Source organism: Panthera onca, chromosome B3, assembly GCF_046562875.1.
Source record: "Panthera onca isolate mPanOnc1 chromosome B3, mPanOnc1 haplotype 2, whole genome shotgun sequence".
NCBI lineage: Eukaryota > Metazoa > Chordata > Mammalia > Carnivora > Felidae > Panthera > Panthera onca.
The window spans coordinates 133,495,523-133,512,655 of NC_138344.1; the positions used below are offsets into that span (position 1 = coordinate 133,495,523).

The 17,133-nt window shown below is 35.7% G+C and overlaps 1 protein-coding gene across 10 annotated transcripts in view; it reads right to left on the bottom strand.

Annotated features, from left to right (window-relative positions):
* RPS6KA5 (ribosomal protein S6 kinase A5) overlaps positions 1-17,133 on the bottom strand; it is a 181,127-nt gene that overhangs the window by 54,922 nt on the left and 109,072 nt on the right. The window contains exon 1 of one of the 10 annotated variants that reach the window (XM_078447911.2): positions 6,011-6,079. The exons of the other annotated variants lie outside the window; for them this stretch is intronic. The gene's annotated coding sequence lies outside the window, so the exon portion shown is untranslated. Of the gene's footprint in view, positions 1-6,010; positions 6,080-17,133 lie in introns of those variants that run through there. 10 annotated transcript variants of the gene reach the window in all.

The window sequence follows — 17,133 nt, forward strand, 5'->3', positions numbered from 1 at the left end:
GTAATTATATTAGATGGTTTAAGATTCATTTCTTTCTTTTTCATACTACATATGCTGAAAGATTACTATTCCTGAGTATAACGAAAAGAAATAATTTACTTATGCTTAGATCTGCAGAAAATTTTTTTTGTTACCTGGCAGAATATCGTCAATAAGTAGCTAATATAAACCATATATCAAGTATCATTATCTCTCTGCTTCATCATTTCAGTACCAAATGCAAATTTTGTATCAAACTACAGAAAAATTAAAGCTAAATAAAATTGATTCCATTTAATTTACATATAAGAAGTAATGAATAATTTTAAACTTTGTTAGACATGCTTAGAAAAAATGTGTATATTAAGAAGCATTCATCTGTTCACTGACTTATTTAAAAAGAAATACTACAAAATTACTCTTAAAAAAAATCCAAACTTCATAAAACCAGTGTTTTTAGTTACTACGCTATTTAATAGACAATAGCCTTTTTTTGGGTGAGCAAAAATCACTGTGTAGTTGACATAAAGAAACACGAAAATTACTGAATCATTGTATTTATCATTTGATCTCATCTAAGAAATACCTTTAAACCATTATATCCTAAATCAAGTTTAGATATCCTGAAAAAAATATAAATAATACTCCAAACTGTTTTATGAGTAAAAAGAATGAGTTTGATTTATTGCTTCTCTAGATTTTATTTAGAAAACTAGTCTTTTTAGCAAATATAAACTTTCACTGCCATTAATAGGCAGCTCCATGTCACAAACCATTTTGAAATCATGCACTTTTCCTTCTAAGTATGAGACAATGATTAAATTTTACAGAGTTATGAAAATATACACTCTCTTCTTCAAAATACTAGATATTCATGAAGTTTAGTGTTCAAAGGGTATAAGGCACATAGATCTTACTGATGAATGCCAGAAAGGTCTTACTGATGAATGCCAGAAAGGTCACCCCCACTTCTCATGTTTTACTTTCTCTGGCAATGAGAACTACTCAGCTCAGCTCTTGAAGGTCTCAACAGAGAGGAAGCTCAGAACCATATTACATGCTCAAAGATATCTCATCCACCTTCTCCGTATGAGTTTTGAGCTCCCTTTAAATCACTTTAGCTTCTCTGTTTTGTGTTTATTTGTTTGGGGGTGGTGGGTAGTGGAGGGGAGTAGGCAGTATCTACATTAATAAATAATTAATAATTACCTATTTGATCGAAATTCTAGGAGACAGAAAAATTAAAGCTTAAGTTTTGGGAAGTTCCAGTTACTGAGAAACAAGAGTGAAAAGCATTAGGAAAAGCATTTCTTAAGTTTCTCTGTTATTTTAAAACACTGCCATTTTAGCCTCTTGCAGTTCTGTATCTGCTTCCTCTTCCTCTGCCCCAATGGTAGTGTTACTCCCTCTGGGTTTTAAGTTTTAGTGTGTCAGCCTTGATTTCCTGAGAGTTTATCTTCTATGTGTAAAATATCCCCAACTTACTTTTGAATTTGTATTTATCTGCTTAGGAAGATGCATGTTATCTGGAAAGTATACAGAATGCCTTTCAAATAATTCTACCAAGGAGATAAACTGATGAGGTATGACAGAGGAAGGTCTGCTGTGGGGGCAGGAAAGAATCCTAGGTAATATTTTATGAACTATGGTTTTATAAGGCTAGGATAACATAATTAAATTCTATTCATTACCATTTGTTCAAAATATCTTTACAGTACTATTTTAATATTTTAAAAAATACCCTAACCCTATTTAGGTCCACATTATTTTATAAATAATATTATTGATTAAAGCGAGCACAGAGTTAAGAGACTGTGAATGAGAATGTACTTAAATGTAAATATGGTAAAAGCAGTGTGCGTGTACCATTCTGGCAGATAAGACAGAGTGTTCTTGCGCTTAAGTGACCAGCTGATCAAGGAGGTTCCACTGTCTCTTGGAGAGAAAGATCAGATAGCACTGGACAAAAAAAAACCAAAAAACAAAAAACTGGCTCCCTTCTAAGAAAAAATCCAAATATAAACTTAAGTGCCAAATTCTTAGGCATTTCTCAATAAACACTAGATTAAATCATTCTCAGCTTTTATTTGCCAATGTTTTATCCTGATCTTCTTTGCTTATGATAAATTTATAAATGCAAAATTACCAATGAAAAGTCTCATCCCCATCCTGTATTTTCTCCCATCCTAATTTTGTCAAATCTTACAACAAATATCTAGAAATGTTTAATTTTAATTTTTAATTTTTACTTTTTTAACGTTTATTATCAAGACACAGAGAGACACAGAGCGTGAGCAGGGGAGGGGCAGAGAGTGGAGGAGACACAGAATCCGAAGCAGGCTCCAGGCTCTGAGCCATCAGCACAGAGCCTGTTGCGGGGCTTGAACTTAGAAACTGCGAGATCATGGCCTGAGCCGAAGTTGGACGCTTAACTGACTGAGCCACCCAGGTGCCCCTAGAAATGTTTGATTTTTAAAAAGAAGTAAATATTGCATTGCCAATCATCTAAGACTGTGCTCATGAGAAAGAGAGGGGAATCCCTAGATGCAAGCCATGAAGAGGGTGCCAAAAACCAGTGAGGTAGACATATGACCTGTGCTACAGCTGCAAAGGGAAAGCCTTTAGCTTAGAAAACAAATATGCCCCTTTTGAAATCAAATCCCAAGGCTTCTGCCTCTTGTAGACTTGAGGCCTGAATTTACTCTCCCCTCCTTGGTATGAGGAAGTGAGAAAATCTGGTCCAACGTGGTAATACTCTGGAACACATGACAGAACCAGACAAATTCCCACAATCCAGCTGGCCCAGGGTTCACATAGATAAAGCCCTGGAGTCTCAAAATTATTAAATAAGTGAACTAGACTCCCCAAACCAAACAGAAGGATTACTTGAAACACTAGAACAACATTCTATAAAATACTAGTATATTGTAAAAGATGAAAGACATAAAGAAGGAAAATACCTATAAAATAATGTAGCGGCATAAAAAAGATGAGAAAGATATGAAAAGGAAGCAAACATTAACTATATAAATGAAAAAATGTATTAATGAACACAGGCTGATTAAACAAAGTAGACACAAATAAAGAGAGAATCTGAAAACCAGAAGATACACTTGAGAAAATATTGCAAAAGTCCCAAGCAGACTAAATAAAAATATATCCATGGGTGGCAAATTCCCATTCTTGAGTGATGGTTGTAAGTGTTTGCCTTATAAAAATTCCTTAACCTATACATTTATTTTGCTTTCATTTTTGCAGATGTTTTATTTTAAAATAAAAAGATAAACTAGTCCATGAGTAGATATAGTCCATGACAGCTAAATTAACAATGAATTTGCAGTGCAAAATAAAGGCATTTTATTTGGGAAACTCTTTATCTCTCCTTCTATTCTGAATGGCAGCCTTGCTGGATAAAGAATTCTTGGCTGCATGTTTTTCCTATTTAGCACGTTGACTATGTTCTGCCACTCCCTTCTTGCCTGCCAAGTTCCTGGGGACAGATCTGCTGTGAACCTGATCTGTCTTTCCTTGTAGGTTAAGGACTTTTTTTTCCCTTGCTGTTTTCAGTATTCTTTCTTTGTCTGTGTATTTTGTGAATTTGACTTTGATATGCCTTGGCGGTGGTCAGCTTTTGTTGAATTTTAAGGAAGCTCTCTGTGCTTCTTACATTTTGATGTCTGTGTCCTTCCCCAGATTAGGGAAGTTCTCAGCTATAACTTGTTCAAAGAAACCTTCTGCTTCTTTTTCTCTCTCTTCATTTTCTGGGATTCCTATAATATGAATGTCATTCTGTTTCAGTAAGTCACTGAGTTCCCTAATACCTTCATGATCCATCACTTTTCTTTCCCTTTTCTTTTCAGCTTCATTATTTGCCATAATTTTATCTTCTTTATCACTCATTTGCTCCTCTACTTTGTCCATCCTCGTTTTTACGGACTCCATTTGGGTTTGCATCTCACAGCAGTTTTAATTTTGGCATAACTAGATTTTAGTTCTTTTATCTCTGCAGAAAGGGATTCTCTAGTGTTTTCTATGCTTTTCTCAAGCCCAGCTAGTATGCTTATAATTGTTGTTTTAAATTCTAGTTCAGACATATTATATCTGTAGTGATTAAATCTCTGGTTGTGAGATCTACTTCCTCTTCTTTATTTTGGGGTGAATTTCTCCATCTTGTCATTTTGTCCAGAAAAGAAAAGAAGAAAACACACACACACACACACACACACACACACACACACACACACAACAAAGAAAAAAGCAAAAAAAAAAAAAAAGTAAAAAAAACCCCAAAAAACAAAAAAACACTAGGTCCTGGGTGTGTTCTGGTCTGCTGGTTAAAAGAATCTAGATCCTAAATTAAATTAAATTAAAATTAAAACCATATATAAAATATTTTTAAAATAATAAAAAATTTTAAAAGGAATTAAAAAAAAGAAATGGAAAAAATAAAGAATGAAAATAAAAAGGAAGCTAGATTTGAATTCCCCTAGTAGACTTGGTACAAGCTAGTTGTTTGTGCTGGTCCTTCTGGTGGAGGTGCCTGTCGCACTGATTCTCATGTGAACTTGCCCTAGTGTAGATGCACCTCCAAAGTGCAGGGGGGTGAGACTTGGTAGAAGTGGCTCCAGCCTCTACTATGTGGCACACTTTTGCTCCCTGAAGGCTTCCAGTGCTGATGAGGGGGGATGAATGTGGCAGCACCCTGGTCTCTAGCCCTGGAGCTGAACATTCGCACCCCCACTCCTCAGGTCACCCTCACAGAAGAGCAATCAATATCCCTCAGCTGTCGCCAGTTGCCATCAGAACCCTCTGTTCACCCGGCCTGTGTCCGAGCTTTTTCATCTCAGGTGTGCAACTGAATTTCAAAATCTAAATTTTGGGGACTTCCGCAGCACAGACCCACACTGTTCCTCTGGGTGATCATCTTGTCATGCTTTTGCAGTTTGCTGGCTGTGCAAGGAAAGTGGCTGCACGGGGGTTCAGACTTTATGGCAAAACAGAGCAAAAAGCCAGCACTCCAGCTCCCTGCCCTCAACAGGAACCCCCTGCCCTCCCCACCCCCCACTCCTATGCCTGGAAACAGTGCAGCATGTTGGTGCCACCCTTTCTTCTTGAGACCCAGGGGACCCTCAGTACATGCTGTCATTCCTGGGACTCCACCCCACTAAGCACCTTTAAGCCACGCATGTCCCCGATGGTAGTGGACTTCTGAATGTTCCAATTTTCCACTCCCTTGCTTATAATACTTTGCGGTAGCATCCATAAGCAGGCTCCCTCCCCACCACCTTACCCACAGTTATATCTCCCCCAAGTCAACTCTCTGCACCTCCTACCTTCCAAAACGTGGTTGCTTTTCTACTTGTAGACTTGCAGTTTTTGATCTCTCAGACCTCCAATTGATTTCTTGGGTGTTCAGAATGATTTGATAACTGTCTAGCTGTGTTTGAGGGACGAGACAAGCTCAGGATCCTCCTACTCCTCCACCATCTTAACTTCCCCATAAAGGCATTTTAAAACAAAGAGAATTTACTATTCATTAATCCTTGTTAAAAAGACCCCTAAAAGATGCAGTTCAGCAATAAACTGAACTCACAAGAAAAGAGTTAAGTTATAAGAAGCAATAGTGAACAGAGAAAACAGGTAAACATGTGAGAAAATCTAAACAAGTAGTGAATTTATAAAATGAAAATTACACAATAATGATTAATTTGGGGGAATATAATACAAGGTAGGGCTAAATACTAAGTAACAATAATACAGAAAATGAAATGGATAATTGAGGTTAAAACACTCCATGTTCTTGTAGTGGTCATGACAATTATAGACATAATTGTTAAGTCAGTATATAAGTTAATAGAACAGATATAACTTCTAGACCATTAGGGAGAAATGAAACAAAGAAATCCTAACAATCTAAATAGGAAAGGAGGAGGAGAAAGCAAAGAGAAACTGTGATAAAGAGAAACACATAGCAAGATAAGAGAAATAAGTAAAAATATATCAGTAATCATAATATACAGATTTAACTCACCAGTTAAAAGATAGAAACTCTCTGGATCAAAAACAAAATCCAGCTATATGTTATTTACAAAAGGCACACCTAAAACATAATGACAAAGAAATATTGAAAGTAAAGAGATGGAAAAAGATATATCAGACCAGCACTAGCCAACAGAAAGCTGGAGTATTTTATTAATAGCAAGAAAATAAACTTTAAGGCAAAAGGGATTATTAAAATTAGGTAGAGTCATTGAATAATAATAAAAGGAACATTTCACTAGGAAAATAATACTATCCCAAACCTGAATATACTCAACATTTGTTGAAAAGCCTTAAAAAGCAAAAATGGAGAGATGTTTAAGAAGAAATGGACAAATCCACAACCATAGCAGGCATTTTAACATATCTTTTTTATAACTAATAAACTAATCAAGCAGGAAAGTAATTAGTGAAGCTATAGAAGATTTACATGATGTTCCTGAGAATACCCCAAACTTTATATGTAATAGTTAGAGAATACACATTCTTTTCAGGCATGTATGTCGTATTTATAGAAATTAACCATGTACTAGATCACGAAGCAAATCTCTAATTCTACAGAAATAAAATCATATATATTTTGTTCTCCATACAGAAAGCAATAAAATTAGAACTCATTTACAAAAAGACAACCCAAAATTCCTATATATTTGAAAACCTAAAAACCCATTTCTAAATAATTCATGGCCCAAAGGAAAAAAAAAAACCCACAATGAATATTAGACTATTTCAATAACAATAAATATCTTATATATCAGAACTGGTGAGATATATCTAAAAGTTCTTAGAAATTATCTCATTAAAAATGAAAAGATTAAATATAGTGAGCTGGAGGTCTGACTCAAAAGTTTAGAAAAAGAATATGAACGCAACACTTGAAAAATAAAAGGAACAAAGGAACATCATCAAAGAAATAGAAAAAAATGAGAAGCTTGACAAAAGCTGTTTTTTGGAAGAGATTAAAACGGACAAATTTCTAGCAAACTGATCAAGAAAAAAGAGAAAAGTTATAGATCAATAAAAAGGAAACTTTACTACACTCACAACAGAGATTAAAATATAAGTGAATTCTATGAACAAATGATACCAAGGAATTTAAAAAGAAAAAAGATAACATTTTTCTATAAAAATACAACTTACCAGAGTTGACTGAAGAAGAAATTGAAAACCATATATAATTATACATATTTTTAAAAGATTAAATAAGTATTTGAAAAGCTACTCACACTCGGGGGGGGGGGGGAGAAAAAAAATTACACTCTGATAGCTATACATGTGCAGTAAGAGGAAATATTAAGAGGAATAGGATTTCTATCTATATATCTGATTCTAAATTCATTTCATGATGTTGGTATATAATCTTGATACCAAAATCAGACAAATGTAATATTAGAAAATTATACGTCAACTGGAAAATAAAGTCCAAAATAAAATATTAGCAAACAAGATCCAGCAAAATGTAAAAAAAAAATATAATAAAATATAGAAAGTAAAGTTTTTTCCAAGAATTGAAAGATGGCTTAACACTCAACAACATAAAGTTATTAATATAACTCACAACACTAGGTGACTAAAGAGAAAAACTATAAGAATTTCTTTATATCAATAAACAATTAGAAACTGAGAATTCATCTACTAAAACCCTAGAGTAAACACCATACTAAATTGTAAAACCCAAGACACATAGCCTTAAAGTAAACAAGCAAGAATACACATGAATAAAAGGGCAATAAAACCAAACCAAACCATCCATTCACAAACACACAGAATAAAAATAATGAGAATCACAAAGATATAAAACCATCATTACTGACAAACAGTGGTTCTGATTTTCTCTTAATATAGTCATATACTTAAAAAATCCAAGTGAATCTGTAAGTTACTGGAATATGAATTCAGCAACATTGCTTTGTACAAGATCCAACATTCCTGTAGTGCCAAAAAACCCCATATTCTTATTTTTGTAAATTGGAATAAAACTTATAAAGTTAATAGAAATGAATCTAATAATATAAGTACAAGCATTACACAGGAAGTTATAAAGTATTATTAAAAGGAATAAAAGATAATAACTGGGAAGGTAGGACTATTTATTTATGCTAATTAATCAGAAGATTCACTATCCAAAGATCACAGTTATTTCCGAATTAATTTATCAGTTTAATTCTATAATTCACATGGAGGAACAAAAGACCAAGAATAGAGAATACAGAGAAGAGAGTGAAGGAAGGTCAGATGAAAGGAGGAGAGAATGGCAGGGTAAGAGTGAAGAAGAGAAAGATCTCACCTTTCCAGATTTAAGACTTACTATAAAATCATGGCCTTTAAGATTTTTTATTTTGACTCAGAGAGAAGCAACCAGAAGAATGAAACTGAGTAAAGAGAAACAGAACAGAAATAGACTCACAGGCATGTATAGGAACTTGGCATATGACAGAAGGTACCTTTCAAATCAGCAGGGAAAAGACTAACTGACCATTCACTGATCGTGAACTATCAACTGGATTATCTATAAAAAGAGGTAACATACTATCCCCACTTTGTTTTATATTCAGAAATTAATTCCTATTAAATTAACATTTTAATGTGCTCATTTTTAAAAGAAAATAAAAGCAAATATCTTAGTGCACTGAGATAAAAAGAGATTATGTTTTTAAAAATTCAAAGAAATCAACAACCCAATTCACACCTCAAGGAACTAGAAAAAGAAAAACTAAAAGCAGCGGGAAAATAAATAAGTACAGCACAAAGAAATGAAACAAGAATAGAAAAACAATAGAAAAAAACTAACAAAACTAAGAGATGGTGTTTTGAAAATATCAACAAGACTGACAAACTCTTAGCTACATTAAAAAAATATTCAAATAAGTAAAATCAGAAATGAAAGAGAAGACATAAGAAAATGAAAGAGAAGACATAAGAAGCTACTATTGGGGTGCCTGGGTGTCTCAGTCAGTTAAGTGTCTGACTCTTGATTTTGGTTCATGGTTGTGGGATTGAGCCCCAAATTGGGCTCTGTGATGGGCATGGAGCCTGCCTGGGGTTCTCTCTCTCTCACCCCCTCTGCCCCTCTCCTCTGCTCATGCTCTTTCCTTCTTTCTCTCTAAAATAAAGGAGGTAAAAATTTTTAAAAAAGAAATAACTATGAACAATTATACACCAACAAATTGGATAATCTAGAATGGATAAATTCCTGGAAATATAATTTATCAAGACTGAATCATAGAGAAATAGAAAGTTCTGAACAGAACCATGATCAGTAAGGAGATTAAATCAGCAATCAAATACCCTTCCCCCACCCACCTCCCTCCCCAAATAAGCTCAGGCTTAAAGGAAAATTCTAAAAAACATTTAAAGAATGTCCTCATTTTTTCAAAAAACCGAAGAACATACTTTTAAACTCATCAGATGAGGCCAGCATTACTCTGATACCAAAGGCAGCAAAAGATACTGCAAGAAAAGAAAACACAGCCTTCTATTTCTGGTGAAAACTGATACAAAAATCCTAACAAAATATTAGCAAACCAAATTCAACAGCACCCTAAAAGGTTTATGTAACATGATCAAGTGAGGTTTATTCCTGGAATACAAGGATGGTTTAAGATTTGAAAGTTAATCAATATAATACACCACATTAACAGAATGAAGAACAGAAGAACAGAATGAAGAAAAATTCAAGTGATGCGGAAACAGCATTTGAGGGGCACCTGGGTGGCTCAGTCATTAGAGCATCCAACTCTTGATTTTGGCTCAGGTCATGATCTCATGGTTTCGTGAGTTTGAGCCCTGCATCAAGGCTTCAGTGCAGAGTCTGCTTAAGATTCTCTCCCTCTCTCTGCTCCCCCCTCCCCCCGCCATTCGCACTCTCTGTCTCTCTCAGGATACATAGATAAACTTAATAAGAACACTCAGCAACAAAGTAGGAATATAAAGAAACTACCTCCATAGTAAAGACCGTATATGAAAAGCCCACAGCAAACATCCATACTCAATGGTGAAAAATGGAAATTTCCTCTAAGATCAGTAACAAAGTAAGGATGTTCCCTCTTACCACTTCTATTTCATACAGCACTGGAAGTCCAATCCAGAGCAATTAGGCAAGAAAAAGAAATAAAAGACATCCAAATTGGAAAGGAGAAAGTAAAATTATCTCTGCTTGTAGATGATATAATCTTATATGTAGAAAATACTAAAGATTACACACACACACACACACCATTAGAATAAGTATATATAGCAAAGTTACAGGACAGAAGATCAACATACTAAAATCAGTTAATTTCTTTACACTAACAATGAACAATCTAAAAAAAAATCCCATTTAAAATAGCATCAAAAATAACAAAAATGCTTAGAAATTAATACAACCAATAAGTCAAAAGACCTGACAATTAACATTATAAAATACTGTGAAAGGAATTAAAGAAGATAGAAATAAAAAGAAAGACATCCCCTGCTTGTGGATTGGAAGACATAATATTGTGAAGATGTCCATACTACCCAGAATAATCTAAAGATTCAATGTAACTCCTATCAAAATCCCATTTGCATTTTTTTTTTGCAAAAATTAAGAAAAATCTTAACATTCATATGGAATCTCAAGGAACCCTGAATAGCCTAAATAATCTTGAGAAAGAAAGAAAAGTTGGCAGTCTCACACTTCCTGATTTCAAAACATATTTCAAAGTTACAGTAAATAATACATCTTTGTAGTGGAATTAAGACAAATATATAGAGCAATGGAACAAAACACAGAGCCCAGAAATAAACCTTATAGTGCATATGGTCAAGACCACACGTGAACAAAGGATGGTCTCTTCAACAAATGATGCTGGGAAAACTGGAAAGCCACATGCATTCGGCCCTTACTTTGCACCAAATACGAAAGTTAACTCAAAAAAGACTAAAGACCTAAATGTAAAATCTAAAACTATAAAACTCCTAGAAGAAAAAACAAGTTTCATGACACTGGATTTGGCAACGATTTCTTGGATATGATACCAAAAGGACAAGCACAAAAGCTGACAAATGGGACAATATCAAAATTAAAAGCTTCCTTGCATCAAAGGAAACAAAGTGAAAAGACAACCTATAGAACGGGAGAGAAAATTTTCAAATCACATATCTGGTAAGTGGTTAATATCCAGAATATATAAAGAACTACAACTAAACAACAACAAAAAGTAAATAATCTGATTTTAAAAATGCAAAGAGGGGTGCCTGGATGGCTCAGCCAGTTAACTGTCTAACTCTTGATTTTGGCTCAGGTCATGATCTCGGGGTTCATGAGTTCAAGCCTCACATCAGGCTCTGTCTGCACTGACAGTGTGGAGCCTGCTTGAGATTCTCTCTCTCTCCTCTCTCTCTGCTCCTCCTCACTCCCCCCTCCTCTCAAAATAAATAAATAAAGAAAATAGGCAAAGAATTTCAGCATTCTTCCAAAGATGATATACAAATGGTCGAAAAGCATACGAAAAGATGCTCAACATCACTCATTGCATCATTAATGCAAATAAAAACTACAATGAACTATCACTTCATGCTCATTAGGAGGGCTGCTATCAGAAAAGCAGAAATAATAAATACAGATGAGAATGTGGAGAAACTGGAACCCTTGCACACAGGTGGCAGGAATGTAAAATGGTGCAGCCGCTATGGGACACATTATGGACATTCCTCAAAAAATTAAAAATAAAATTATCATGAGGGAAAATAAATAAAATGTTATAATCATATGATCCACCAGTCCTACTTCTGGATATATATCTAAAATAACTGGAAGCATAATCTCAAAGAGATATTTGTATACCTATGTTCACTGCAGCATTGTTTACAATAGCCAATAAGTGCAAGCAACCCAAATGTCCCTTAGTAGATGAATGCATAAACAAAGTATGATATATACATATATTATAATATTATTTAGCCTTAAAAAAGAAGGAAATCCCAGGATGCCTGGGTGGCTCAGGCAGTTAAAGCATCTGACTTCGGCTCAGGTCATGATCTTGCCATTCCCAAGTTTGAGCCCCGTGTCAGGCTCTGTGCTGACAGCTCAGAGCCTGGAGCTTGCTTCGGATTCTGTGTCTCCCTCTCTCTCTCTCCCTCTCTCTCTCTCTCTCTGTCTCTCCCCCGCTCACACTCTGTCTCTCTCTCTCTCTCTCTCTCTCTCAAAAATAAAATAAACATTAAAAAAAAAAAAAAAAAAAGGAAATCCTGTCACATGCTACAACGTGAATGAACCTTGAGGACATTATGTTAACTGAAGTAAACCAGTCACAAAAAAGATAAACGCTGTAAGATTCTACTTATACTAGGTATCTAAAGTAGTCAAACTCATAGATACAGTGTAGAATATTGGTTTTCAGGGGCTAGGAAGGGGAAAAAATGGGGAGTTATTGTTCAATGGGTGTAGTGTTTAGTTTTGCAAGATAAAAAAAAATTCTACAGACCTGTTACACAACAATGTGAATATAGTTAGTACTACTGATCTACACTTAAAACTAGTTAAGATGATGGGGCGCCTGGGTGGCTCAGTCAGTTAAGCATCTGACTCTTGATCTTGGCTCAGGTCATGATCTCTCGGTTCACGGGATCGAGCCCTGTATCAGGCTCTGTATTGACAGCACGGAGCCAGCTTGGGATTCCCTCTCTCTCTCCACCTCACTCTGCCCCTCCCCAACTCATGCTCACTCTCTCTCTCTCTCAAAATAAATACACATTTTAAAAATAGTGAAGATTATAATTTTTATGTGTATTTTCTAAAATTAAAAATTTTACATAATCAAATATAAATATTAAATGATTACAGTAAATTTGATTTTATTAAAATGTCAAATCTGATGATGGCAAAAATATCATTCAAAACAAGTGAAAGACTTGGAAAAGAAACAATACGTATAATTACAAATGACAGGTATCTAGAATATTTAAAGAACTGCAGCAAACCAATAATATCAGAAAAAAAACTTCAATACTGTGATAAACACAGAAAGCTAAATGAATCTCAGTAGGATAATGGGTAAGTAAACTGGATAATTCACATCAAAGAATATTATATAGAGGGTAAACTGAATGAAATAGATTCATACTGATCAACTTGGATACATTTCAAAAATAAGTCAAATAAAACAATTTGCATATGGTATGTCATTTATGTCCATTTTAGGAACATGAGCTAAAGTGTATATAGTTTCTGGATATACACATCTGAAGTAGGGGCACTAAAACAGGATTAAATTCAATCCACCTTCTGCCTTTTGCCTGCACTTGTTAAGCAAAATGTGGTTGGAGTAAAACATAGAATCAGGTTGATCAATTTCACTTTAAATTCACGACTGTGAACCTCGAGCAGGCCTTTAACGCTGCCCAGCAAACGCACTCATTTCCTAATCCATTCATTCTCCCACGGACATGACTGCTTATTTTGTATCTTCTCCTCTCTCCTCAAACTCCAGTGTCTCCTTCTTTTCCCTCCTCACTTTCAGTGAGAACACAGAAGCAATCAGAAAAGACCCTCTATGAGCTCTCACTACCACGTCTTGACAGCCACCTGCTTCTGTGCCCAGGAACTCACCCTTCTCTGTTCCTAAGGATGAACTGACGAAGCCACTAGCTAAGAACTACATCCCCATTTGTGCACTGAGTTTATCCCTCCCAAGGTCCAGCATCTCCCCCCCATCTCTTATTATTATATCGACCCCCACTTCCTTTACAGGAATGTGTCAACCAGCTTATGACGTCTGTCATTTCTCCCGCCTTATAATAAAGAGACCTCTTTTGACCCCGCTTCATCCTCTGCTGCTCTCTCCACACGATTTCACTATTCCTTTTTACAGAAAACCCCAAGGTTGCCTTTATTGGTAGAGGACAATATGTCTATTCCCATTCTCTCTCTCTTGAGGTTTAAACTGAGCCAATGATCAATCTCCTGTCCTCCCCTTACTTGAGTAAACAACAGTATTTGACATAGTTGATTTTGTTCGTCCTTGAAACATTTCTTCATGTGGTTTCTAAGATAACACACTCGCCTGTTTTCTTCCCAACTTTCCAGTTTCCTTTGCTGGTGCCTCTTCCTCTCTTTACTCTCCATGTTGGAGTAGCCAGGGCTCAGAGTTTAGTCCCTTTTTCTTTTCTATCTGTACTTACCCTGCTGATATTCTCCTCAATTTTCATGATTTTAAATATACTGGCAAATTCCAAATCTGTATCTCTAGATGGGACTTCTCCCCCACACTCCAGACTCCTATGTCCTATTGCCTCCTGGACATCTCTGTAAGTCTAATAGTCATCTCAAAACTCAAGCTGCTCAAATGAACTCCTCCACTTACCCCAAATCTTCTTTCCATCTTAAGTCCACTAGTTGATGGCGACCTCATCCTTCCAGACTCTCTAACGAAAAAACTTAGGGCTCCCCTGATTCCTCTTGCTCTCTCACACCCCACACCCAACCCATCAAGAACTTTCATCATCTCTAATGTCAAAATATATCTAAACTCTGACCACTTATTACAACCTACTCTGCTAGCCCATGGTCTAAACTAGCCATTACCATCTCTTGCTGGGATTAATGCAAAAGCTTACTAACTGGTCTCCATGTCTCTAGACTTGTCCCACTATTAGAATAGCATGCTTGGCAAATCGAATTACTCTTCTAAAATAAGTCAGATCCTCTCCCTCCCCTACTCGAATCTCTCCAATGGCCCCCACTTCACTAAAAGAAGCCGTAGTCCTTACAACAGTCTTCGATACCCTACATGACCTGTACAATCCTCCCTCTGTATGACTGCCTGCACACCCCGACTTTCTGCTACTCTAACCGTCAGTCATTTTATACACTTACACTGCACTCCTCTGTTCCACAAACAGCCCAGACATATTCCCACCTGGGATCTTTCACGCTGGCTGATCCCTCTACCTAGAAATGTCTTTCCTAAGATACGGACATGGCTCACACTCTCACTCTCTTTGTGTCTCTACTTAACTGTCACTTTCTCAGCAAGGCCATTCCTGATTACCTGATTTAAAAGTGCAACCTTTCTCTCCCTGATACCCCCATCCCTCTTTCCTAGTGTACTTGTCTCCTTGTAACTTACCACTATCTACCATATTCCATACATGTTTTTACTCATTCTCCTGTTACTGGCTGCCCCCCTGTCTAGAGGAAAGATTTCTGTCCATTTTGTTCATTGCTAGATTTCAACACTAGATAGAACTCTGCCTGGATCACAGCAGACATTCGATTGATATTTGCTGAGTGGAAAAAAATACAAAATGTTTATAAGTGCATATGTAAATAGTGGGTGCACAGATTCTGTTGTATCACTTTTTTAAATTTTTATTAGTTAAATATTGCACAATGTAAAAAATTAAAAAAGATATTTAAAAGATATAAACATTTATTCATCCCATTTATTCAGGGTTGATTAGTATTCCAGAATATTTTTTGCTAAATTCCCCTTAAGGGCTTGAAAATCCCTGACACTCAACATGGTTTTAAATAATTTTCCCTTTATTATGGTCTATTTTCAGATTAATGCATCCTATGTTAATATAGAATAATGTGATTGCTAAATATAATTTTCAAGTAAATAAAAATTATATATATTTACCCTGATTTGAACAATGGAACACATGAAAGAAGTTTCTGTGAAAAGAATCTCCACTCAAAAGTTGTCCCTGCTTGTTCTGTGATGCCATTTACATTAAACCTGCCCACTGAACTTATACATTGAACCTGCCTTATTTTCATTTTTTAAATTTAAAAAAAAAATGTTTTTTAGAGAGAGAGAGAGCGAGTGAGCTGGGGAGAGAGAAAAAATCTTAAGCAGGCTCCACGCTCAGCCCAGAGCTAGACACGGGGCTCTATTCCGCAATCCTGGGATCATGACCTGAGCCAAAATTAACAGTTGGACCCTTAACCGACTGAGCCACCCAAGTGCCCCAAACTTGCCGTAAAATAAATAGTATAACGATAAGTCTTAACAGAGCCAATGATTTTAAAAAATTTTTTAATATTTATTTTTGAGAGAGAGACAGAGCGTGAGCAGGAGGAGGGATGGCGCAGAGAGAGAGGGAGGCACAGAATCGGAAGCAACAGAGCCAATAATTTCTATTGTACGAAAAGTTATAAAGGAATCTGTGCGGTAGACATCTGAGGGCAAAGCCCTATCCGTCTCCCTTCCCCTGACAGATACCTGACAGAAAAACATTGCAAAAACAATGGCTGAAACTAACATGCTAGCATCTGTAAATTGCATAATACTGTTTGAGTAGAAGAAAAACTGGGGCAACAGAAAAATGCTCTGACTGGTTTCTAGGCCTCCTGTTTTCCCAACACTTCCATCTCAGTGTTGACCCTAAAATAACTAAAATTATCCTAAAGTCACTCATCTTGGCAAGTGACTGACAAGACTTGCTTACAGAGACTTACTTAATACGTTCTTCAGGAGCACATGCCAATGCAAAGAATCGTGAACATATGTCACTACAAATTAGGCAGGAGGGGGACAGAAGTAACTAGAAAGCTGCCTTAGAGAGGAGGGTTATCTGATTCCTAATGCAAACATGCTCTTTATGGGTCCTGAACCTCCCCAGGCATCTTGTGATATATATGTCACAATAGCAGAATGCTGCAAATGACATTATTAACCAGGCGTTCATTAAAGATGTACTTTAAAACTTTCTTACAAATCAGAAAAGGGAGAATAATTAAGATTCTCATCTGTCTATTTTAATTTTGCTCACAGTAATCTAAACTTTGAACAGTATGTCCTACAAGTAGAAACTGATATTTATTTACTGCTTCACACATTAGAACATACTTTCATAAGCACCAACTCATTTTGTCCATATTATGATCCTATCAATTAGATATGACAGCTATTATTTTACAGATGAAGAAACTAAGACTGAGAGGGGTTAATGACTAAGTGGCTTGCCCAGAGTCACACAGCCACAAAGTGGAGAACTGAAAAAGATCCTCTTACTTTAATACATGTTCCATCCAGTATATAAGCCTTTATATGTTCAAAAAATTAATTAATGAGTAACATCATTTTATAAGCGAAGGTACATTTTTCTATTTTCTGTAAAGAGAAAATAGTGATTAATCCATAG